Source organism: Thalassophryne amazonica, chromosome 13 (genome assembly GCF_902500255.1).
Source record: "Thalassophryne amazonica chromosome 13, fThaAma1.1, whole genome shotgun sequence".
Lineage (NCBI taxonomy): Eukaryota > Metazoa > Chordata > Actinopteri > Batrachoidiformes > Batrachoididae > Thalassophryne > Thalassophryne amazonica.
In genome coordinates this window covers 93,627,818-93,655,225 of record NC_047115.1, presented here as the reverse complement: position 1 = coordinate 93,655,225, position 27,408 = coordinate 93,627,818, and positions in this window count along the sequence as shown.

The following is a 27,408-nucleotide window of genomic DNA, read 5'->3' as shown; positions in this document are numbered from 1 at the left end:
AACTCAAAGATCTAAAACTTTTTCCACATACACAATATCACCATTTCCCTCAAATATTGTTCACAAACCAGTCTAAATCTGTGATAGTGAGCACTTCTACTTTGCTGAGATAATCCATCCCACCTCACAGGTGTGCCATATCAAGATGCTGATTAGACACCATGATTAGTGCACAGGTGTGCCTTAGACTGTCCACAATAAAAGGCCACTCTGAAAGGTGCAGTTTTGTTTTATTGGGGGGGATACCAGTCAGTATCTGGTGTGACCACCATTTGCCTCATGCAGTGCAACACATCACCTTCGCATAGAGTTGATCAGGTTGTCAATTGTGGCCTGTGGAATGTTGGTCCACTCCTCTTCAATGGCTGTGCGAAGTTGCTGGATATTGACAGGAACTGGTACACGCTGTCGTATACGCCGGTCCAGAGCATCCCAAACATGCTCAATGGGAGACATGTCCGGTGAGTATGCCGGCCATGCAAGAACTGGGACATTTTCAGCTTCCAAGAATTGTGTACAGATCCTTGCAACATGGGGCTGTGCATTATCCTGCTGCAACATGAGGTGATGTTCTTGGATGTATGGCACAACAATGGGCCTCAGGATCTCGTCACGGTATCTCTGTGCATTCAAAATGCCATCAATAAAATGCACCTGTGGTCTTTGTCCATAACAGATGCCTGCCCATACCATAACCCCACCGCCACCATGGGCCACTCGATCCACAACATTGACATCAGAAAACTGCTCACCCACACGACGCCACACATGCTGTCTGCCATCTGCCCTGGACAGTGTGAACCGGGATTTATCCGTGAAGAGAACACCTCTCCAATGTGCCATACGCCAGCGAATGTGAGCATTTGCCCACTCATGTCGGTTACGAGGACGAACTGGAGTCAGGTCGAGACCCCGATGAGGACGACGAGCATGCAGATGAGCATCCCTGAGACGGTTTCTGACAGTTTGTGCAGAAATTCTTTGGTTATGCAAACCGATTGTTTCAGCAGCTGTCCGAGTGGCTGGTCTCAGACGATCTTGGAGGTGAACATGCTGGATGTGGAGGTCCTGGGCTGGTGTGGTTACACGTGGTCTGCGGTTGTGAGGCTTGTTGGATGTACTGCCAAATTCTCTGAAACGCCTTTGGAGACAGCTTATGGTAGAGAAATGAACATTCAATACATGAGCAACAGCTCTGGTTGACATTCCTGCTGTCAGCATGCCAATTGCACGCTCCCTCAAATCTTGTGACATCTGTGGCATTGTGCTGTGTGATAAAACTGCACCTTTCAGAGTGGCCTTTTATTGTGGACAGTCTAAGGCACACCTGTGCACTAATCATGGTGTCTAATCAGCATCTTGGTATGGCACACCTGTGAGGTGGGATGGATTATCTCAGCAAAGGAGAAGTGCTCACTATCACAGATTTAGACTGGTTTGTGAACAATATTTGAGGGAAATGGTTATATTGTGTATGTGGAAAAAGTTTTAGATCTTTGAGTTCATCTCATACAAAATGGGAGCAAAACCAAAAGTGTTGCGTTTATATTTTTGTTGAGTGTAATTACAATACCTACATACGCAATTACATAACAAATAACTAAAATGAATGACCACATAACACAGAAACAGAGAGTGATACGTTGGTCTGGGCACTGAACAGATGGGGGGGTGTCTGGTAACAGTAGCTGCCATTGAGATCCCTGCTCCTTGACATCCCAGCTGGGGAACACGTACCGTGTTTTGAAGGACATGAACTTGCATCTTTCCTCTGTGCTGTACTCACGTAGAAATACATAAAACATCTTTCGCCTTTGCGCCAGGCTTCAGCTCATCTCGGCAGGCTGTGGGCCGGCCCAACATGTATGTCCATACATCTTCTAATTTCTCTTTTTTGAAAATATACAGTGATTGTAGCACAGTGGTAAAGTTTCCGTCTGTTAGTCACAGCTTTTGTAAATTGCAGATTCGAATCCTGCGGATGCCGTTTACTTTTTTATTTAACCAGGGTTATTTGACTGCAACATTCTGTATTAGGTCCCCTTTTATTTATTTTTTATATCAACCCAGTAATTTTCACAAATTATACACCAATATCTCATCTATCAGTGTCCAGTGATGGTATTAATTATTTATTATTTATATAGTCGGCTGGTTTTTATTTTTTATTTTTCTCCACAACAGAGGCGCAATGTGGTGCAACACGTTCCAGATGCATGCATTGTGTTCGTGTATGCGCATGAGCGTGCATGAAACCGTCGCTGGTGTGTCATGCACACCTGTGTGACGGTGTGTTCCTCACGACAGCAGGTGCAATATTTCATGGTTCCTCATTCCGGTTTCTGTGTCTTTGATGTTATGTGTGAAGGGGCCCTTACACTGAATTGATTTTTATTGTCCACTTAGTGATGTTTATTGTCCACTTACTGAGCATAGCCAGAAGGTGGCCCCACGCATGCATCTTAATGATGTCAGCAGATATGTCTTTCTTGCACTGTTTACCATCTGGACCTCTGTGAGATCCGAGTCTGTCCTTGTTCTGCTGGCTCACCTCTGCATAGCATACATGGGGTTAAAATGTTATAAACCAGAGTGTTTGAAGTTGCCTTTAATTAAGTGTTTCTTATATTTCATTGATATGTCTGCGCTCAATTTACATTCCTATTCACAGCTGTAAGTTGTGCTTGTCAAGAGAAATTGCTCTCCAACTGTTCATCCTTCCATCCGTCCCTACGGCAAAACCTTCAGTGTAATAAAACTCATCTTAATTATGATTTTGTTGTCAGTTGCATGACCCAAGCTGGCCCATCTGTTTCTGGTCTGCTTCAGGTTTCTTCCTATATTCAAGTTTTTGCTTACAGTAGTAAGTGGTAACTAAATATAATAATAATAATAATAATAATAATAATAATAATAATAATAATAATAAATTAATTAATAAAAAAGTTAAGGTAATAAAATTAATAAAATAATAAAATAAATGAAACATTTGTATATATATGTGTGTATGTGTATGCATGTGTGTATAGGTGATGTATGTGTGTATTTTGTGTATGTATATCTACATATTATATATATATATATATATATATATATATATATATATATATATATATATATATTGAGACAGAACTACCATCGACGCATACAATAATAATTCTTCTAAATAGTCATTCTCTGAATAAATGTGGGGAACTTATTGACATATGAAAATGACTCAAGGAATGACACCAGCAATATCAATAAAAAAAAACAATTGATTGACAATAATAATATTATTATTGTCATTATTACTAACTATTATGGTGGGAATTATTATTATTATTATTATTATTATTATTATTATAGATATTCATCACTAATATATGACTTCAATTACATCATAATAAAAAAGGAATATTGGTCACACTCGGTAGTGGTAATAACGTACCGGTGTTTGGGGGTGGGATTAAATAAGCTCGTCTTCTTCCCATCCCTTTTCGGGCTAAATGCGCGTGTATGTATGTATGTTTGTACGTATGTATTTCCTGTTCTTTTCAACCCAATGTGGGTAAATGTAAATGTGAAAGAAATGCTTATTTTGTAATGCTCGAAATAAATAATCAATCAATCAATATGTATGTGTATATATATATGTGTGTGGGTGTATGTATATGTGTACGATATATGTATGTGTGTGTGTGGGTGTATGTATGTATGTATGTGTAGGTATATATATATATATATATATGTGGGTGTGTGCGTGTTAGGGGGTATGTATATAGGTATATATGTGACTGTGTATATGTATGTGTATAAATGTATGTATATATATATATATATATATATATATATATGTGTGTATGTTTTTTTTTGATGAATACTTTATTGATCAAGTTAAAAACATTTATACATTGCGCACATTCATCTTTGAAAATCCATACATTACTCAAAGGGAGTAGAATGAAGTAAAACTTATATTTTCTACCCCCTTTCACATGTTTTATTTTCGACTACGCAGACAAGAATAAATAAAAAAAATTTTGAGATCATATATACCTATATAAACACACACCTTGCATTATACATATCAACATGTATTTACATAAATACACTACCTCTATACACAAATACCCTTACATACACCAATACACACACTAAATTCAATGAGATTTGACAATATAACACTTTTAACCCACATACATGCACCCATGGGCACCCAAGCCCATGCATGCATGCACGCACATTTACCTATATTCGATTAAACTTGATGATATAATTTTTTTTTTTTTTTTCCCCACACACATGTATCATGGGCAACTCGTGTGCATTCATATTTCCCATACATTCGTCATGACCAAATAATATAACAGTTTAGATCCACAAACATGCACACCTGTATGTATACTAAGAATTATGTTATTCAGTTTCATATTTTTTAGTATTTTGAGTTTTAAATTTCTTTTGAATTGATGTACTGTAGTACATACTTTGATGTCCTCAGTTAGGTTATTACATAAATCCACCCCATGTCTCGTAAGGCACATTTGTTTCATTGTTGTACGAGCACACTGTTTTTTTAAAATTATATTTCCTTGTTAGATTGTAATCTCCTCCTCTTTCACTAAACAATTTTTGGAGGTTATCTGATAGTAGGTTTTGTTTCACTTTAAAAATAATTTGTAAAGTTTTAAATTCTGCAAGATCTCTGAATTTTAGTATTTTGGATTGTAAAAACAGTGTACTCGTATGATCTCTGAAGCCTACATTATGGATGATTCTTATTGCCCTTTTCTGTAACTTAAAAAGTGTGTCTACATTACTTTTATATGTATTACCCCATACCTCAATGCCATAGCTAATATAAGGTAAAATTAATGTGCAATAAATAATATATAAGGACTCCTGATCTAAGAAATGTTTGGCTTTCCCCATTATGGAAATACTTCAATTCACTCCATAATATCATCAATAGCCAATGTCATGTTGTCAATCTGTTTTGCATGTAAGTTTTTATCCACATATAATGCCACACCACCTCCATTTTTTTTGTTTCTGCTCTGTGCAAACATCTCATAATCTTCTAACATAAAGTTGTTTGTTTCATCATTTTTTATCCAAGTTTCTGAAATTGCTAATACATTAAACAAAGGTTCAAGTAATCTTTGGTTGAAGTAATCTTTTATCTTATCTTTTCAAAATTTGCATGAAGGCTGTGACTATTGAAGTGGACAATTGACAACATCTCATTAGGTTTATTCTGAGTTGGTATTTGCTGGTCTTGATAATACATGCAGTCATCATTTATGTCATTATAAAAGTTTATATCCGGGTCGACTTCATCTATAACATGTTGCATTTTAGATTCACTACATTCAAAAGTTTTAAATTGCATTTCTTGGTTTTGTACTTTCATTGTCCTCTATGGGCAGGGAATTGTTAATGTTTAATTTGTCATTTTGAATTGAAGGTAAAACTATCTAGATTTTTAATTTATATTTCATTTTTCAATTGTATTTGTTCAGTTCATGTTCTTCTTTGATGCATAGTACCTTAGCTTCTTCTGGTGTACCGAATAGTTTTATGAAACTCTGCAGTTAGAGGTCCATGTTCCTTGGATTTTGTTTTGTTTCTTTAGTAGACGGGCTTTTCTAGCTATATCTGCATTTTTTTTGGTCAGATGATCGTTTATGTATACCTTGGTCCCTTTAAGTTTCTTTCCCTGCTTTAATATAGTTAACTTATGTTTCCTATTAACAAACCTTACTATTATTGCTGATTTTTGTTGCTTGTCTTTTCGGGGCAACAGATGACATGCCTCTATATCCTGCTTGTTCATTGTAATTCCTTTGGTAGCAAAGAAGGTGACCACCTGCTGCTCCACTGATTCCAGGTCTTTGTCAGTAGGCTCCTCTTCGTTGGTTACTGCTCTTGCATAAGTTCTTGGTTTGATGTCAAGGCCTGTAACCATAAGATCGTTTATCCTGGAGTATTGTTCAAGCTCTGATACTCTATTTTCAAGAGTTTTAATCTTCACGTCTTTCTCCATATTTTGCTGTTTCAGTTCATTCACTTGGGCCATTAAGTCTATAATTGTTTTTTGTTGGTTCGATATGTTTTGCATGTCCAGTGTTATAAAGTTCAGAGACTTCTTAATATCCTCTAGCTCCTTTTCAATGGTTGGACTTATGCTTAAAGGGACTGATCTTATGTTTGACTCTGAGCTCGGTCCTGTTACTTATGCTAAGCTGCTAGCTGCCAGCACGCCGCCTGCTTATAGCCGACTACTTTTAGTTGCCTCACCAGACAACCACAATGTTTCCCTGCCGGACAGCTCTCTCCGGACCAGCCACTCAGGCAGTTTTCCACACCAACCACTCTCTCTGTACCTCAGCCTCTCTCCTCCGCCGTCCACTGCTACCTCGGTTAGCCCACGGGCCAACCTCGCTCCTCCGCCGCTGCCTCGGATAGCTCGCGGGCCAACCTCGTCCCTCTGCCGCTGCCTCGGTTAGCTCATGGGCCAACCTTGCTCCTCCGCCGCTGCCTCGGTTAGCTGACGGGCCAACCTCGCTCCTCCGCCGCTGCCTCGGTTAGCTCACGGGCCAACCTCGCTCCTCCGCCGCTGCCTCGGTTAGCTCACGGGCCAACCCCGCTCCTCCGCCGCTGCCTCGGTTAGCTCACGGGCCAACCTCACTCCTCCGCCGCTGCCTCAGTTAGGTCTCGGGCCAACTTCGCTCCTCCGCCGCTGTCTCGGTTAGCTCACAGGCCAACCTCGCTCCTCGGTTAGCTCACGGGCCAACCTCGCTCCTCTGCCGCTGCCTCGGATAGCTCACGGGCCAACCTCGCTCCTCGGTTAGCTCATGGGCCAGCTTCCTATGTTAATGTATATATGTACGTATATAGGTATATATGGCACGGCCCAAGCAGAGGGCCACCCCCTAGAGCCTGGTCTGCTTGAGGTTTCTTCCTAAGAGGGAGTTTTTCCTCACCACAGTTGCCTAGTGCTTGCTCTGGAGGTCAGCAAGGTTGGTCCTTATTTGAGTGGATTGACTTAGGCCAAATTTGTTTTGATTTGGCGCTTTATATATATACATAATATACTTATACATGAATTGAAGTGTAATTGAATATTGAAGTGTATGTCTGTGTGTTGATATGTAGTGTGTTGTGAATTTGTGTTTATGTTATTATGACTGTTATAATTGTTGGACTTGTACTAGCAGGGGTGGGCGTTGATAAGCTTTGCTTCTGCCCACACCTTTTCAGACTCACAAGCTTTGTTTATATAACATTCATGTTATTTGTATGTTTCTGTTCTTTCGGATTTGTGTGTGTGTGCCGAATAAATCCAAAAATCCAAATCCAAATCTACTGTTGCCATTGTGTTTGCTCAGGGGATGTGTAAGATTAAACTTCCAATTGTGAAGTGCCTTGGGGTGACTTATCTTGTGATTTGGTGTGGTATGAATAAACTGAATTGAATTGAAAATGGGTGCTGTGTTTGAAAATAACAAATGTGTTAAGGTGGAAACTAGCAATGGCACTTTTGTTGGGTCACAAGCTGCTTTTTGTATGATGGAAGATCGGGACCTGGACATTTTTAGCCAAGGTATACAGTGGTGTGAAAATGTGTTTGTGTTTGCCCCCTTGAGCTTTTATATGTTAGGAATTTTTTTTAGGACATCAAAAAACAAAACAAAAAATTCAGGCTTTCTATATTCAAATTTTTAAAATTATATCGTATAAACTCACAGTGAAAAGTAATCTCTGCATCATGAATTAAAAGAAATAAAAATATAAAAGCCAAAATGATGATTGAATGTGTAAATAAGTAAGTGCCCCCTAAGACATATAAACCATCACTTTTACATCCAGTTTTCTTTAGACAAGTTAGGGGATGGATACATGAACATTTCCAAGACACTGATTACGTCTTGGACTTGATTTACATGAATTATGAAGAAACACAAACAGTATGGCACTCTATGGTAAGTCTGTGTGGAGGTGACAGTTTTTAAAAACAGAGTGACTGTATGAGAAGGAGAAGAGTGAGGAAATCCACCAAGACACCCAGACAACCCAGAAGAAGTTATAAGCTTCTGTTGCTGTGATTGGAGCAGTTGTGCACAAGGCAAGTTTTGTGTTTTGCATCACCACTCATGCCTTCATAGTGGAGTTGCACAGAGAACAATTTTCTTTCAACATACAGAACAAATCTATGCTTGAATCTCTGATGTGCCTTCTGGCAAACTGTAGTTTTTGTTGTCACTTCATCATGAAGTTGTATAACTGATGCAAAACTTACTTATTACTTAGGGGACACTTATTCACACCAACATTTTGGCTTTTAGATGCGGCCCGCGGGCCGTAAAATGCCCAGGTGTGATGCAGACATTACTTTTCACTGTGAGTTTAAAGGGCAGAATGTTAGAAATTTTAATATACAAAACCTGATTTTTTTTTATGTCTTAAAAAATGTATAAAATGTAAAAGCTCAAGGGGGCAAACACTTTTTCACACCACTGTATGTAAACATATGTCTGCAACTGTATCATCTCTTCCAAAGTAAATTATCTTTATGCACACATACACATGTACACACACACGTTCACCTCCACAGTCCCCTGAGACTAGTGCAGACACACTGCGGGGCCAATATCTCTCTGTCAGTTTTGTCTCAAGGTCCGGTTAAGTTCACCAGCATGAGTCTCCATGTGATCCCACTCTCTTCTTGCATTGAGACAAAAATGTCAGTTTTCGGGTAACTTACAGAAATGTAGTATAAATATCCCTGAATTATTAACTCAGCCAACCAACATGAGAAGTGCAGAGGTTATGTGAATGTGTGTAATTTAATGGTCAAAGTGGGGCAGTGCGGTGGCTGAGTGGTCAGCACTGTTGCCTCACAGCAAGAAGGTTGTGTTCCTTTCTGTGTGGAGTTTGCATGTTCTCCCTGTGTGTGTGTGTGTGTGTGTGTGTGCTCCCTCTGAGTGCTCAGGCTTCATTCCGCTTCCAAGATATTCAGTGAATTGGAAACTAAATTGCCCGTAGTTGTGGATGTGTTTGTCTGTCCACATGTGGCCCTGTGATAGACTTGCGACCTGTCCAGGGTGCATGAATGCTCACAGATGATTTGTATTGTACCATCAAGGTTGAGCTGAAAGAATCAAGAGATAATTTTTAGATTTTGTTTTGTTTGTTTTGCTAACATGAGGTCTTTAAGAAAAGGCCTGTGTCTGTGCCTGACTCTCTCTAGTTGGGTTCAACTCTTCACACTGTACAGTTTGAAGTACCAAATAGAAAATTCATTTCACGTAAACACACGTTTAACAAATGTATATTATAGCTGGTGTTGGTATCTTCGTGACATTAGCTTCAAATGAGATGGTTCCCGAAGCAATATACCAGTCATCTATATAGTACAAGCCAAGTGGCCTCTGTGTGTGTGTGCATGTGTTTGGCTTCCATCACGGAGAAACTGGCGAGAGCTGACATTTGCTGTTTGGTATGCTTATGTATTTTTGGTCAAGGATGAAACATTCAAAAATGGAAAGTTGATAGGACTAATATTTTTGGAGAAACTAGAGATATTAACTAACAACAGTGAACAACGGATGTTGATCATTAAATTTTGGACTCACACACCATTCCAGCAGGGGGCGGTAAATCATCTATATATTAAAAGTGAAGTAGCATCTGTTTATGTGTATGTGTGTGTACGTGCCTGATTTTATTAAGTACAATGTAAGTAAATAATATAATTGGAAATACATTAAAAATACATGGATGACACAAGAAAGTGAAAACACTTGTCTCCAGTGTGTTCCATTTAAAAATCAAATGAAAAAATAGAAGCAAAAATAAAATAATAATAATAATAATAATAATAATAATAATAATAATAGTGTGTATATGATAACAAAAACCTAAACAATTTGTAAATACATTAAGACAGTAAATTAACAACGGGAAATAAAAGGGTTGAGTTCTTCCTCTAAAAACTGTTGAGGTCTAAGGTTCTAAAAACATTCTGGACTCACACAACATTCCAGCTCATTATAGAAACTTTGCATAATTTATTACCACCCTTGAAAAATGTCAGCAACCTATTTTATAAACGCAACCCAATGTAGAGCCTGTGGATCTGGATGGAAACTCTAGTAGTTTTTAATACCTCTATAAAAATCACCACCAAAAATAAGCATTAATTCAACATACATACCTAAAGTAGCTTACTATCTTCAGCTTACTGTTAGTGTGTATATCCAGGCTTCATTTTTCACACTAGTTTTCCCTACACTTCCACTCTTTACCCATTTATGAGGGGAGAAAGTGGGATGAGTCAGCAACACAAAGCAGATAAGAGTAAAGCTGCTACAATGGCATAATGGCTAGTAATGCACAAGATAATTAAAATGCAGGGAAATTTAACAATACATCCATAGTCCTGAAAGATAAAAACAAATGATTAAAAAAAGGTAATATATTTCCCCTCTTCAGAGCCTCTGAGCAGAAAACTGATTTAAAATGTTTACATTCAAGTGTTTATTTAAGTAACAGGTTTCTTGTGGAATAAATTACTCCTTTGTCCTGCTTTTTGAAAGGGCTGAGTGGCAAAACCTCCCACCTCACGGCACCGGCTCAAAGGCTGAAAAAGTTGGATGTTTTGGGACTGCTAAGTTTTTGTTTGGCTTGCAAAGGGGTATTTCTTTGTAGATCTGTTCTGGGCTCTTTACGTTGGTCTTACAACTTACTGGCAGTGGTTACTAATTTTCCAAGTGTGCTCTTTTGTGTTTCTGACGCACTGCCAAACCAGCAAATTATGCAAAATGTTAAAACACTCTCCAAAAAGACACTGTAAAACATCTTTGGCATTTTGCAGTGAACATCATATGAAACTATTTTTTTCATATACAGTCACTGGCTGTTAACAGCACACAGAATTACCTTCCTAGAGAGGTGCCCAGGGGGCATCCTTACCAGATGCCCGAACCACCTCAGCTGGCTCCTTTCAACGTGAAGCAGCAGCGGCTCTACTGTGAGCTCCCCATGGATGACCAAACCTCTCACCCTATCTCTAAGGGAGACACTAGCCACCCTCCTGAGGAAGCCCATTTCGGCCGCTTGTACCCGCACAACACAACAGTATGGTAGAGTGAATGCAACATTGCCCCTGCTGCGCCGATTCTCCGGCCAGTCTCACGCTCCATTGTCCCCTCACTCGTGAACAAGACCCAGAGGTACTTGAACTCCTTCATTTGGGGCAAGACCATATCCAAAAAGCAGCTTTGTTTTACCTTTGTAATATCCAACAGACCTGTCTTCTCCAGCCCCATTGTTTGCATCACTTAACAAACAAAGTCATGATAGCAGAGATACAATGGCCAGTACAGGGCGAAATTCAAGATGAGATATACAACAACCCAGGAAAGTAAAACTGTAGTGAAAGAATAGATAAATGCATGGCTGGGGATGGTCTCAAAGGATTGCTTTATTAATGAAAATTAGCCATAGCTAACTTGAAAATCCATGTTTCAAACATTGTTTGGGAGTCTCCATGAAAAGGAAGACATTACAATGCAAACTGACGTACACAACAGAATGTGAATGTAAAACTGGAATGAAAGAACAGAGAGAACATGTGGCTGGGGATGGTGCCAATACTGTGTCTGTCTGTACTCTCACTTTATTGTACTGTACTTTATGATCACTACAAATTAGCAACAACTAACTCAAAACACTGCTCAAAAATGTTTCAAAGCCTTCTTCTTGTAATTAACTGATGGATTTCAGTTGAGATGAGGTCACCACCTACTGTACAGGAGTGTGCAGAGGGACAAAATTAAATAAAAATAAAATAAAATAATAAATGAATGAATTTATTCCTGTGAACAGTCTTTAACATACAGTGTCATTACATTATCCATGTGTGTTTCTACCAGGACATCTTCCAGTCTAAGTTCTTGGCTTGCTGTCTTCGGAGTTTGTTTTGAAGCCTTTGAAATTGTTCAGGAGTTGGCATGAGAAGTAACACATCATGTGGATCCATATCAAAAGATGCACTTCATATTTAAAGGCTGCAGTCAGCGCAACCTCTGTGTGTGTGTGTGTGTGTGTGTGTATACATTTTACACACTCCTTAAAGGCTGACTCCATAGTGTGGTGGAGGCGGTGACAGATACCACCGGTACATGCTCCATGACATGACCTGACGCCATGTAGGAAGGAAAACTGACAAAAATATTTAATTTGAAACTTTGAGGTGCCTAACACTTTTTTGCATGTTATTAAATGTCCGGCATTCCGCTCTGTGTGGCTGCTTTGCTGTATTTATGGTCATGGTGGGATGGACTCACTCCCCGTTGTGTGAGAAGCCATGCACAGGTCTGTCAGTCCTTCACAGAACATCTGTTCTTTTTTTTCTGCACTAAACTGTCGTGCACTGGAAGATGGACTCAGAGAGAGTCCGACCTGCAGGGTGCATGTTTGACACCCAGTCATGCAAATTAATATTTTGAAATCCAGCAATATCAAAATGTGCAGTTCTTTTTTATGTGACACCACTTTATCCACAATGAACAAACAACTCTTCTTTTTAATCCACATGGTTCCAAATTGTTTGAGTTAAACAGTTATGACCTTCAGTTTGAACTGTAAAGGTCAACCAACAACAAAGTTGATTTGACCAGCAGATTGCTGATGTATGATTTCATGTTAGTTTTTAATAGTAATCATAGATGCATCTGGAACCAATTCATCAAAAAAAACATCTGGAAGTAGACACTAAAGTAGTTATAGCAAAAATAATAATAATAATAAAAAACACTTAAGGTTAAGCTGATTAAATAAACTTCCATCCATCCATTTTCTTCCGCTTTATCCGGAGTCGGGTCGCGGGGGGCAGCAGCTCAAGCAAAGCCGCCCAGACCTCCCGATCCACAAACACCTCCCCCAGCTACTCCGGGGGAACCCCAAGGCGTTCCCAAGCCAGCCGAGAGATATAATCCTTCCAGCATGTCCTGGGTCTTCCCCAGGGCCTCCTCTCAATGGGACGTGCCTGGAACACCTCTCCAGCGAGGCGTCCAGGGGGCATCCGGAAAAGATGCCCGAGCCACCTCAACTGACTCCTTTCGACGTGGAGGAGCAGCGGCTCGACTCCGAGCTCCTCCCGAGTGACCGGGCTCCTCACCCTATCTCTAAGGGAGGCGCCCCAGCCACCCTGCGGAGGAAACTCAACTCAGCCGCTTGTACCCCGTGATCTCGTTCTTTCGGTCATGAGCCAAATCTCATGACCATAGGTGAGGATCGGAACGTAGATCGATCGATAATCTAGAGCTTTGTCCCCCTACTCAGCTCTCTCTTCACCACGACGTCCGATACAGCAACCGCATCACTGCAGACGCTTCACCGATCCGTCTATCGATCTCACGCCCCATCCGTCCCTCCACTCGTGAATAAGACCCCGAGATACTTAAACTCCTGCACTTGTTGGGCGGTGAAGGAGTACTTCGAGGATTTCCTCAATCCCATTGTCACGTCTTCCGAAGAGGAGGCAGAGACTGGGGACCCAGAGGCGGACTCAATCCATTACCCAGGCAGAAGTCACCCGAGGTGGTTGGAAAGCTCCTCGGTGGCAAGGCTCCTGGGGTGGATGAAATCCATCCTGAGTACCTTAGGTCTCTGGATGTTGTGTCTTGGCTGACACGCCTCTGCAACATGACGTGGCGATCGGGGACAGTGCCTCTGGATTGGCAGACCGGGGTGGTGGTCCCTCTGTTTAAGAAGGGGACCAGAGGGTGTGTTCCAATTATTAGGGGGATCACACTCCTCAGCCTCCCCGGTAAGGTTTTTTCCAGAGTACTGGAGAGGAGAATTCGACCGATGGTCGAACCATATAGTATATAGTTTGGGCTATCTATGACTGAATGTTATGGAGTTATGGGGTAAAAACAGCAAGAATGGTGACAAAGGTCAGTTTCAGTTTGTACAGGAGTCAAAAGTTAAAGTTCCTCCAATTTTTGTCAAATATGATGCAAATTAATGGTTGAGTTAATAGGGTTTTAAAAAGGAATAGTTTGCACCATGTGTCATGCTTAGTTGTCACGTTACAGGGTAACATACGTCACATGTCATAGAATCCAATGTACGTCAACATTGACATTTACTCTGCAAACCAAACATTCAACACAGTCAAAACTATTCCATTTATTAATCCTGTTATTTCAGCCAATAATGTGCACCACTTCTTACCAAAATTGGTGCAACTTTAACTTTTGACCCCTGTACAAACTGAAACTGACCTTTCTTACCATTCTTGCTGTTTTTACCCCATAACTCCATAACATTCAGTCATAGATAGCCCAAACTATACCTTTTTGGAATCTTTGTGATCAGACACATATGTGGTATAGCTTTCAATATGATTGGAGCATTTTTAAAATTTGACCCCTGTGTAATTCTTCATTGACCCCTACCTGGCCATCATATTGGATTTTCACGTGGCCAGCGCTTTTTCCCCAAACACTGATTTATGTAGAACATTCATGCCAAATCTGATGTTTGCATCACCAAGTGAAGGATTGTTTCAGTTACCTGCTGCACTATTTTTACAGTCACTAAAGTTGGCAGAGACTTCTTAAAATAAATAAAATAATAAATATGAATCTATATTTGAAAATGTTTGAGAATTGACACGGGTGATTTGAGATCATTTTGTTTGAATCTCCTTCCATTTGTCCAGCCGAGGTGACGTGGAGGACCAACGCAGGAGTTTTGTCTTATTGACTTGTAGGATTCTGGTAGTATAATCTGTATAGTCTGGCTCTTGCTTGCCTCTACTGGTGGTTGGCTCTCACTGCGATATTGTATCACTTCCTGTTCCGGAGCACAGCGGTGTTTTTCTGTATCTGTTAGCTGTTTAATCTGCGCAGTTAGATTGATCTAGTTATCTAGATTACGATTTGTTTCCCAGTGTAATCTTTACGTGCCTTAACTAAAGCACTCCTTCTGCTGAATCACCTCTAAATTATTTACACATTATTCACGTTGCGTGTTTTTAGGAATCCGCTAGCTTAGCGTAGCTACTAGCTCTTAGCCGATTTAGCATGGCGAGCTTCTCCGTCTCTCCTGCACTTTTTCTGCTCTGGGTGTGAAATGTTTAGTTATTCCTCGGCCTCCTTTAGCAGTAACGGTACTTGTAATAGTGTAGCTATTCGTAGCTTGGAGGCCAGGCTGGCGAATTGGAGACTCGGCTCCGCACCGTGGAAAATTCTACAGCTAGCCAGGCCCCTGTAGTCGGTGCGGACCAAGGTAGCTTAGCCGCCGTTAGTTACCCCTGGCAGATCCCGAGCAGCCGGGAAAGCAGGCTGACTGGGTGACTGTGAGGAGGAAGCGTAGCCCTAAACAGAAGCCCCCGTGTACACCGCCACCCGTTCACATCTCGAACCGTTTTTCCCCACTCGACGACAACACCCGCCGAGGATCAAACTCTGGTTATTGGCGACTCTGTTTTGCGAAATGTGAAGTTAGCGACACCAGCAACCATAGTCAATTGTCTTCCGGGGGCCAGAGCAGCGACATTGAAGGAAATTTGAAACTGCTGGCTAAGGCTAAGCGTAAATTTGGTAGATTGTAATTCACGTCGGCAGTAATGACACCCGGTTACGCCAATCGGAGGGTCACTAAAATTAAACATTAAATCGGTGTGTAACTTTGCAAAAACAATGTCGGACTCTGTAGTTTTCTCTGGGCCCCTCCCCAATCAGACCGGGAGTGACATGTTTAGCTGCATGTTTCTCCTTGAATTGCTGGCTGTCTGAGTGGTGTCCAAAAAATGAGGTGGGCTTCATAGATAATTGGCAAAGCTTCTGGGGAAAACCTGGTCTTGTTAGGAGAGACGGCATCCATCCCACTTTGGATGGAGCAGCTCTCATTTCTAGAAATCTGGCCAATTCTTAAATCCTCCAAACCGTGACTATCCAGGGTTGGGACCAGGAAGCAGAGGTTGTAGTCTTACACACCTCTCTGCAGCTTCTCTCCCCCTGCCATCCCCTCATTACCCCATCCCCGTAGAGACGGTGCCTGCTCCCAGACACCAATAACCAATAAAAATCTATTTAAGCATAAAAATTCAAAAAGAAAAAATATATAGCACCTTCAACTGCACCACAGAGCTAAAACAGTTAAATGTGGTCTATTAAACATTAGGTCTCTCTCTTCTAAGTCCCTGTTGGTAAATGATATAATAATTGATCAACATATGATTTATTCTGCCTTACAGAAACCTGGTTACAGCAGGATGAATATGTTAGTTTAAAGAGTCAACACCCCCGAGTCACACTAACTGTCAGAATGCTCATAGCAGGCGCCGGGGCGGAGGATTAGCAGCAATCTTCCATTCCATCTTATTAATGAATCAAAAACCCAGATAGAGCTTAATTCATTTGAAAGCTTGACTCTTAGTCTTGTCCATCCAAATTGGAAGTCCCAAAAACCAGTTTTATTGTTATTATCTATCGTCCACCTGGTCGTTACTGTGAGTTTCTCTGTGAATTTTCAGACCTTTTGTCTGACTTAGTGCTTAGCTCAGATAAGATAATTATAGTGGGCGATTTTAACATCCACACAGATGCTGAGAATGACAGCCTCAACACTGCATTTAATCTATTATTTAGACTCTATCGGCTGTGCTCAAAAAGTAAATGAGTCCACCCACCACTTTAATCATATCTTAGATCTTGTTCTGACTTATGGTATGGAAATAGAAGACTTAACAGTATTCCCTGAAAACTCCCTTCTGTCTGATCATTTCTTAATAACATGTACATTTACTCTGATGGACTACCCAGCAGTGGGGAATAAGTTTCTTTACACTAGAAGTCTTTCAGAAAGCGCTGTAACTAGGTTTAAGGATATGATTCCTTCTTTATGTTCTCTAATGCCATATACCAACACAGTGCAGAGTAGCTACCTAAACTCTGTAAGTGAGATAGAGTATCTCGTCAATAGTTTTACATCCTCATTGAAGACAACTTTGGATGCTGTAGCTCCTCTAAAAAAGAGAGCTTTAAATCAGAAGTGCATGACTCCGTGGTATAACTCACAAACTCGTAGCTTAAAGCAGATAACCCGTAAGTTGGAGAGGAAATGGCGTCTCACTAATTTAGAAGATCTTCACTTAGCCTGGAAAAAGAGTCTGTTGCTCTATAAAAAAGCCCTCCGTAAAGCTAGGACATCTTTCTACTCATCACTAATTGAGAAAATAGAACAACCCCAGGTTTCTTTTCAGCACTGTAGCCAGGCTGACAAGGAGTCAGAGCTCTATTGAGCTGAGTATTCCATTAACTTTAACTAGTAATGACTTCATGACTTTCTTTGCTAACAAAATTTTAACTATTAGAGAAAAAATTACTCATAACCATCCCAAAGACATATCATTATCTTTGGCTGCTTTCAGTGATGCCGGTATTTGGTTAGACTCTTTCTCTCCGATTGTTCTGTCTGAGTTATTTTCATTAGTTACTTTATCCAAACCATCAACATGTTTATTAGACCCCATTCCTACCAGGCTGCTCAAGGAAGCCCTACCATTATTTAATGCTTCGATCTTAAATATGATCAATCTATCTTTGTTAGTTGGCTATGTACCACAGGCTTTAAGGTGGCAGTAATTAAACCATTACTTAAAAAGCATCACTTGACCCAGCTATCTTAGCTAATTATAGGCCAATCTCCAACCTTCCTTTTCTCTCAAAATTCTTGAAAGGGTAGTTGTAAAACAGCTAACTGATCATCTGCAGAGGAATGGTCTATTTGAAGAGTTTCAGTCAGATTTTAGAATTCATCATAGTACAGAAACAGCATTAGTGAGGTTACAAATGATCTTCTTATGGCCTCGACAGTGGACTCATCGCTGTGCTTGTTCTGTTAGACCTCAGTGCTGCTTTGATACTGTTGACCATAAAATTTTATTACAGAGATTAGAGCATGCCATAGGTATTAAAGGCACTGCGCTGCGGTGGTTTGAATCATATTTATCTAATAGATTACAATTTGTTCATGTAAATGGGGAATCTTCTTCACAGACTAAAGTTAATTATGGAGTTCCACAGGTTCTGTGCTAGGACCAATTTTATTCACTTATACAGGCTTCCCTTAGGAAGTATTATTAGACGGTATTGCTTAAATTTTCATTGTTACGCAGATGATACCCAGCTTTATCTATCCATGAAGCCAGAGGACACACACCAATTAGCTAAACTGCAGGATTGTCTTACAGACATAAAGACATGGATGACCTCTAATTTCCTGCTTTTAAACTCAGATAAAACTGAAGTTATTGTACTTGGCCCCACAAATCTTAGAAACATGGTGTCTAACCAGATCCTTACTCTGGATGGCATTACCCTGACCTCTAGTAATACTGTGAGAAATCTTGGAGTCATTTTTGATCAGGATATGTCATTCAAAGCGCATATTAAACAAATATGTAGGACTGCTTTTTTGCATTTACGCAATTATCTCTAAAATCAGAAAGGTCTTGTCTCAGAGTGATGCTGAAAACTAATTCATGCATTTATTTCCTCTAGGCTGGACTATTGTAATTCATTATTATCAGGTTGTCCTAAAAGTTCCCTAAAAAAGCCTCAGTTAATTCAAAATGCTGCAGCTAGAGTACTGACGGGGACTAGAAGGAGAGAGCATATCTCACCCATATTGGCCTCTCTTCATTGGCTTCCTGTTAATTCTAGAATAGAATTTAAATTCTTCTTCTTACTTATAAGGTTTTGAATAATCAGGTCCCATCTTATCTTAGGGACCTCGTAGTACCATATCACCCCAATAGAGCGCTTCGCTCTCAGACTGCAGGCTTACTTGTAGTTCCTAGGATTTGTAAGAGTAGAATGGGAGGCAGAGCCTTCAGCTTTCAGGCTCCTCTCCTGTGGAACCAGCTCCCAATTCAGATCAGGGAGACAGACACCCTCTCTACTTTTAAGATTAGGCTTAAACTTTCCTTTTTGCTAAAGCTTATAGTTAGGGCTGGATCAGGTGACCCTGAACCATCCTTAGTTATGCTGCTATAGACGTAGACTGCTGGGGGGTTCCCATGATGCACTGTTTCTTTCTCTTTTTGCTCTGTATGCACCACTCTGCATTTAATCATTAGTGATCGATCTCTGCTCCCCTCCACAGCATGTCTTTTTCTTGGTTCTCTCCCTCAGCCCCAACCAGTCCCAGCAGAAGACTGCCCCTCCCTGAGCCTGGTTCTGCTGGAGGTTTCTTCCTGTTAAAAGGGAGTTTTTCCTTCCCACTGTTGCCAAGTGCTTGCTCACAGGGGGTCGTTTTGACCGTTGGGGTTTTACATAATTATTGTATGGCCTTGCCTTACAATATAAAGCGCCTTGGGGCAACTGTTTGTTGTGATTTGGCGCTATATAAAAAATTGATTGATTGATTGATAACAATGACAATTTATGTACTGGCCAACAATGAAGTAAAACTGTGAAAACAAGGAAATATTTGGCCTTCAGAAAGCTCATCCAGTAAGGATGTGACTATTTCTTTTTGTTCTGCACTACAGCTCAACATGTGTGTTTTGCATGTTTCAGGACACCAAGGTGGGCAGATCAGTATTTATGGTGAACGCCACAGATCCAGACCAGGGTACCGGAGGCAGCGTGCTCTTCTCTTTCCAGCCACCTTCTCCCTTCTTTGCAATAGATGGGGCCAGAGGCACAGTCACCGTCACCAAACCTCTGGACTACGAGACGACCTCAGCCTACCAGCTCACTGTCCATGCCACGGTGAGCACACACAGCCAAGACATTCTCTGTAAATATCATATGTTCCATGTCTGCCTGAGCAAGTCCATACAAATGTAAATGTTTCCCTCAGGATCAGGACAAAGTGAAACCTATGTCCCGGCTTGCCAACTTAGCTATCACCATCACCGACGTCCAGGACATGGATCCTATTTTCACCAACTTGCCGTACAGTACCAACATAGAGGAGGGCGTTCCCCCGGTCAGTAACACGATACCTGCTGTCAGCACTTTCATGCAACTTTTATATGAAACCTTCTGTAATGTTTGTCTCCCATCTGTCTGTGTTGCTGCACTGTTTTACTCATGTTTCACCTTCTCGTTCACCTCCTGCTCCTCCTGTCTCATGTGAGCAGGTGCAAGAGGAATGTGGTACTTTGGATCAGTACTGTATTCCAATTATCTCATCCGCCCCAAACTGCCCCAAAAATCCAAATTTAGCTCCACAGTGACGGTGAGGACATGGCTAAAATGGCAGTGTTTCATTTGAGGGCAGCTGACTTGATTGAATTGTCACAACTTATTCACAGAAGTACACATGATGATGATACTGTATGTTCTGCTGTATATGAAGTTCATGTTCGTGACCAGGTTTGCAGTTATCCTGGATAAAGTCTGAGGCCCAGGTTTTCAGTGACATCCTGGATTCAGCCATCAGAAATGTATCCACTTGTATGATGTGGTGAAAGTGTCAACATTGTCCTGAGATTCATGTATATCAGCAGTCACGTTCATGTCTCTGGGAATTTGGCCTTTGAGTTTGACAGGTGCTTTTGAAGAACTTATGCAGTCTCAAGATCACTGGGCAGAGGTGTTAGATGGTACCAAAACCTTTGCAGGAGAACACACGTTTAAGTTTTCAGAGTCCTAGTTTTCCTGTCTTACATTATGTTTGTGGACCTGGATGATAACCAAAGATGATGACAAGTTGCCTTTGGTACTAGGTCTCTTCCAAGGATCCTTACAGTGCATCTGGAGAGTATTCACAGCTCTTCAGTTTTTACACATTTTGTTATGTTACAGCCTCATTCAAAAATGGATGAAAATCATGTTTTTCCTTGAAATTCTACTTACAGCACCCCATAATGACAACATGAGAGATGTTTTTTTTTATTGTTGCAAATTCATTACAAATAAAACACTACAAAATCACATGTACATAAGTATTCGCACTCTTTGCTCAATACAGTGGTCCCTCGTTTATCTCGGGAGTTACATTCTAAAAATAACCCGCAGTAGGCGAAATCTGCGAAGTAGTCAGCGTTATTTTTTTACAATTATTATAGATGTTTTGAGGCTGTAAAACCCCTCACTACACACTTTATGTTGTGTGGGCCGCTGAAGAGGAGGTACTGCTGGCCCACCACCACCAGAGGGCGCCCTGCCTGGAGTGCGGGCTCCAGGCACCAGAGGGCGCCGCCGCCGTACGAGAGCAGTCAGGGTGACAGCTGTCACCCATTACTGGACACAGCTGACTCCACTCAGCCCGGGGGTATATCATCAGGACGGCGTCTCCACCTCAGTGCCGAGATATCGCCTTAAGACTGAGGTAACGTTCTCTGCATTCATATACTGAATAACCAGCTAAAACTTGTTAAACCTTTTCAGGACTGCTGACTACTGATAGTTAATTGCTTGGATAAGTACTCACCTTCCTGCTATATATTGACAAGAGGTGGAGGCGGCTCTTCCCCTCTCCGTTACTGGGTGCTGTCGCATCCACACCTGTGTGTTGTTGCTCTCTCCCGCCAGCAGTACCGGATCCGACGAGCGGAGGCAGTGGCCACCTGGGAATTCGGGACTTGGCGGTTCCAGTATTTCCAGGGTTCGGTGGCAGAGGAGATCTGGGTGGTTCCGGTTCGACTGAGACGGACGTCTCCTACCTTCGAGCCTGCCCACACGACACCAGCGGATTCAACCCCAAATTGTTAATTGTTGTATTCGTTGTGCTCGTTTCACAACAGTAAAACTTGTTATTCACCTTTCTCCATTGTCCGTTCATTACGCCCCCTGTTGTGGGTCCGTGTACCTACACTTTCACAACACTTTATACACTTTTCTCAAACAGGCATTAACATTTTCTCACTTTTCTCTCGTGTGTAAACACTGTCAAAGTTCAAACCTTAGTAGAAAAATAAGACCAACGTGTTTTCAGGCCCAAACATTTGTTTGAGAAATAAAAATAGAACGTTTTCCTATAAATAATTATAATGGCTTTTGGAACTAATTAATTAAATTTTAACGATCAACCTACGAGGTTGGACACATAAGAAATTATTAATAGTGACTGACCAGTATTTCACAGTTCCTCTGATCGCGCCTCTTCGTCCTGGCGCCGCTCCGCTAGCGTCTTTTTCCACTAAGTGATACCTCGGTGCAGGTGTGTTTTTCTGAGTGAAGAACACAGTTATGGGTAGATGGCGCTCTTTTTTCTTCTGGTCGAGAAGATTCTTATAAACAGACACGCAGAACATGCGCGTGCTCTGCCTTCGGAGTGCCGCGACCGGCCTGCTTGATGAGGATGCAGAACACAATGCGCTGTAAAAAAAAAAAGCATGCAAAATTAGACTAAAAAATCTGTGAAACTGCGAGGCCGCGGAAGGTGAACCGCGTTACAGCGAGGCACCAGTGTACATTGTTGATTCAACTTTGGCAGCAATTACAGCCTCAAGTCTTCTTGAATATAATTCCACAAGCCAGGCACACCTATCTTTGTGCAGTTTTACCCATTTGTCTTTGCAGCACCTCTCAAGCTCCATCAGGTCGGATGGGGAGCATTGGCGCACAGCCATTTTCAGATCTGCCTTCTCCTAAGGCAGACGTGAGGATGGTTTCCAGGCTGGGTAGATGGTAGCTGATGATCTTTTGGGCAGTGTATATGACCCTCTGCACTGCCTTCCTGTCTTCAGCTGTGGAGCCTGCATACCACACACTCAGACAGTATGTCAATATGCTATCCACCGAGGACTGATAGAAGGCCATCAGTAGCTTTGTGTCCAGGTTGTTCTTCCTAAGGACGTGCAGGAAGGGTAGCCACTGCTGAGCCTTCTTAATCGGATCTCTGGTGTTGGAGGTCCAGGAGTGGTCTGTGGAGATGTGAGTGCCAAGAAACCTGAAAGTAGTGACAGTTTCCACCTGTTCTCCATTTATGAGGAGGAAAAGGTGATTCAGCCTGTTCTTCCTGAAGTCCATGATAAGTTATTTTGTCTTATAAATGTTTAGGATCAGGTTGTTCTCTGACCACCAGTGACAGTTGCTCCACCTCGGCCCTGTACGCTGTCTCGTCCCCATTGCAGATGAGTCCAACCACTGTGGTATCATCCACATATTTTATAATGCAGTTGGCTGGTTGGGATGGAGAGCAGCTGTAGGTGTACAGGGTGTACAGTAGAAGGCTTAGAACACGGCCTTGAGGGGAACCAGTGCTGAGTGTGAGTGTAGGGGAGTCGTGGGAGCCAAGTCTCACAGACTGAGGGCGGCTCATTGGAAAGTTTTTAATCCAGTTACAGGTGGGGAGAGGGATCTGTAATTTCAGCAGTTTGATGGTGAGAATCTCCGGTGTCGCCAACCGATCGGTCCCTGCCTTCACTGCGCATGCGTCATTTCTAGGGATGGGTATCGAGAACCGGTTCCTTTCGGGTATCGTTAAGAAATGGTTCGATCCACCAATATCAATAACCTTTTTACTTAACGATTCCCTTATCGATCCTTCAGAGTGACCGTTGTTTTTGGGGGTGTTTGTCAGGAAAATTAGAATTTCTCTACATTGATTACAGACCCTGCAGCAGGTCTGTAATCAACTTTTCTGCAGCGCAGCTTTGTTTTGAACATTGAACCAATCAAAGGAGTGATTAGCAGATCACTTCGGTGCGATCTTAGCAAATATTAGCAGTGCTTCGATCATTGCTTCGTTGATTAATTTTTTTTTTCGCTTTCCCCTGCTAAAACCCTAAAGAGCATATGGCTGTGAGTATTATTTACCTTTTTTATGTTAAACCAACCTGTTATGTTCTTCTGAAACAGTTGATAGATGTATTTTATACCTTAAAAATGTGAGCGATGCTAACACATTAGCATGTCTATGGCATTTTCAATGTTAAAGTTAGCATTAAGCAGTTGCAGCTGTCAAGCATTTGTTGTAAAAGAGTCAAATGTATTACAAATTGTAATATTTTTTAATTTTTTTATATATTAATAATAATAATAGCAATAATAACTAATCGAATGATTGTATACAATTTTAGAGAAAGAGACAAAAAGAACCTGAATAAAAACACAACAGAAAATATAAAACCAATTAACAATGAACATACATAAATAAATACGTACATACAGAAATAAATAAGTGTTTCCTGTGAACACCTATTGACTCTTACACCTCCATTTCATCCCTGTCTTATTTAAGTTTAATGACTGTTTCGGTCAAACCATATTTTCAATGTGTTAATTTCTTCAGTGATTTCCTCCAGAACTATCTGCCAAACTAGAAAACTGATGCATCCTTGTCAGAGCAGAATACTACCGGAATTAATTTGAATAAGGAAAGCTGGGTTTTTTCTCACTAAATGGATGCTGCACTCACTGCAGTTTATGGTCTGGAATAGTCCCAGATTGCATTTCAGAGCTTCTAGAATTCAAACATTTTCATGCAGGTGGTGTTGGGGGGTAATTTTGGGTTTCAGCTTAACTGGGCTCCCTCCTGTCTTGTTGTGTGAAAGAAATGAGAATTGTCCTCCGTTCTGTTCACACAGCTCCAAATGCTGCACGGCTCTCTGCCGAGTCAAGTTAGAACGATAGAGTCCAGTTGGAATTAATAATTTCAAAGCGAAACACCGTTTTGTTTATTTTTATTTATGTCCAGAGATCAAGGATACAGTGACCAATTTCATATTTATTTACTTTAAGACTCAGTGAAGTACATAGAAAACCTGTAAAACCTACTTTTAGTATAAAATTCACAAGAGGTATCGATAAGGAATCAGATCGATAAGCAGAATCGATAATGGCATCGATATCGATAAAATCTTATCAATACCCATCCCTAGTCATTTCTGTGTGTCAGCTGCGGTTCACCGTTTATCACCTTGTTTCTGCTTAAAACTGCACTCCAGTCATCATCTATCTCAGCGACAGATATCTGAAATTTTTGTACAACAATCATTTCCACATAAATTCAGCATCATTTCAGAGTAAAATACAGAGGAAGTGATCAGAGTGCAGCAGCCATGGTGAGCGGCTCCTGCAGCGTTCACTGCGCCTCTGTCATTTCAAAGCGTCACCGAGTATCGCCTTTTTTCTGCTTAAAACAGCCTTGTTTCTGCTTAAACTGACTTTAGAATGATTTAAGAGGTTTTACCTTGTCATCATTTGATGGTTAATAATTCCATTAATCCACTTGATCGCTTTGGGTGAAGAGAGTCCATCTTAGATGAGCTGCTGTGGTCACAAATTATGCATTTTTTATTTATTTATTTATTTATTTATTTTTTTAACTTTTAATAAATTAGCAAAAATCTAAACAAACAAACAAACAAAAAACCTTTTTCACATTTTTATTATGGGGTATTGTGAGAAGAATTTTGAGAAAAAACATAATATTGTCCATTTTGGAATAAGGCCATAACACAACAAAATGTGCTGTCAATACTTTCCAGATGCACTGTATTACTTGTAATGTGAGGGAACATTAGGTGTGACATTTTAGCCATGCATTTCTCTGGTCATGATCCAGCCTGCTCTTGCCTCAATCTTTAAGGTGTAATCAAATGGAAAAAGCCAAGGGGACAGCCAGGCATCATCAGCGGCAGATAGATGGCTGCCTTTGGAAGGTGCTGATGGACTGCTTGTTTTCCTGGATGTGGTTCTGTTGTTTGGTGGCTGTGATGATGTGCAGCACCAGTACATGCTCCCAGACCTCACCTGATCTTGACTTTCAGAATGACTTTGTCTTACAGCACCAACAAACGTTGTCATTAAGGGCCATTATTTAGTTGCCGTCCTCATGAAAGCAAGCGACAAACAGGAATTCCTAGACATGCATGTGATCTATTACAGAATCCCCCATGTGAAGTGTGAAAGTGATTACCGTGTGAAATTTAGAGCCGTGCTTCATCGATTTAAGACCTCAGTCATGGGTCAGTATACTTGACCTCATCAAGCTACCTTGCGTGTACTGAGCGCAGCATGTGTGAAGCATGAAGTGTTAATATCATCTGAAGTTCTCAATGCTGGGCTCTAACCATAACCTTAGCTTTGTCTTTATTACTCGTCGGGTTGTAATGTGTGTCTAATACTCTAAGTGGCTGTTTCTCTGTACCCCGTTATGTTCTCTCCCCTGAGTCACCCTGCTAAATCTGGTTCCCAGATGGCTAATGGTACATCTATTGATGTTTCCACTCATAGAAAGCGAATTACACACAGCACACGAGGGCATAATACTGCTGTCATTATTTCTCCTGCTCTCTCTCCCAACATCTCCTCCATGTTCCACCCACCCACCAACCCTACACACACACACACACACACACACACACACACACACACACACACTCACACACTCACAGCGGTGTCCCTCTTCCCCATCCTGCACGCGCTGTAGTAGAAATGTCAAGTGTTACATTTGCATGCATATTAACGGGGCGTGACGGAGTCGACGCCCAGTGTCTCCCCAACTCTCTGATTCATCAGCTGTCAGGAAGGAAGGTCAGAGCAGGAGGTAGAGGAGTGGGAAGGAGGAGGAGGAGAAGGTGCAGGAAAGAGAGGAAGATGTTACCGGGAAATGAGCTGGGATTTAAGTGGAGAGGGAAAAGAAGTGATGTGCAAAGTTCGATGGAGGAATGAAGAGGAGAAGGCTAAAAAAATGGATCTCTCAGCAGCATGACACCAATCAGCCGCTACCTTTTCCCTCTGGCAGTAGGGGGCAGTGTAAGAGGTTTGGAGCCAGAATGGGTTTGGGGGGGGTAGAGTAATGGTCTGACAGATAGAGACGGTATAACAACAGTGATTAAAGACAGCAAGCAAAAAGCACGCCGTGTTGTCCACGCTCACCGTCGTGGTGCTCTAACACCATTAGGCTGTGATGATACACCGAGGGCTTACACTGATGGAATGAGTGTCAGCCGTTCTCAAGGCCTGTGAGATTTTTATGGAAGGGGACATCAAACGTGGTTCCCTGTCATAGGTCATTTCTCAAAGGTGCCCGGTTACACACAAGTCCTTCATTTCTGTCCCTGTCACTTCTTTTTCTGGATGATCACCCCATCAGTTGCAGAAAACCTGTGTGTGTGTGTGTGTGTGTGTGTGTGTGTGTGTGTGTGTGTGTGTGTGTGTGTGTGTTGTGTGTGTGTGTGTGTGTGTGTGTGTGTGTGTGTGTGTGTGTGTGTGTGTGTGTGTGTGTGTGTGTGTGTGTGTGCGTGCGTGCGTGCGTGCGTGCGTGCGTGCGTGCGTGCGTGCGTGCGTGCGTGCGTGCGTGTGTGTGTGTGTCAGGTGAAATCATAGGGCAGGTTTTTAGCTGCTGTGAAGCCACACTGATGTTTAAGGCCCTTCTAGGACAAACACAATTTTGTTGTCAAATCAGTGACGAGAAAAACAGAATGGAGAGAGTGAATTG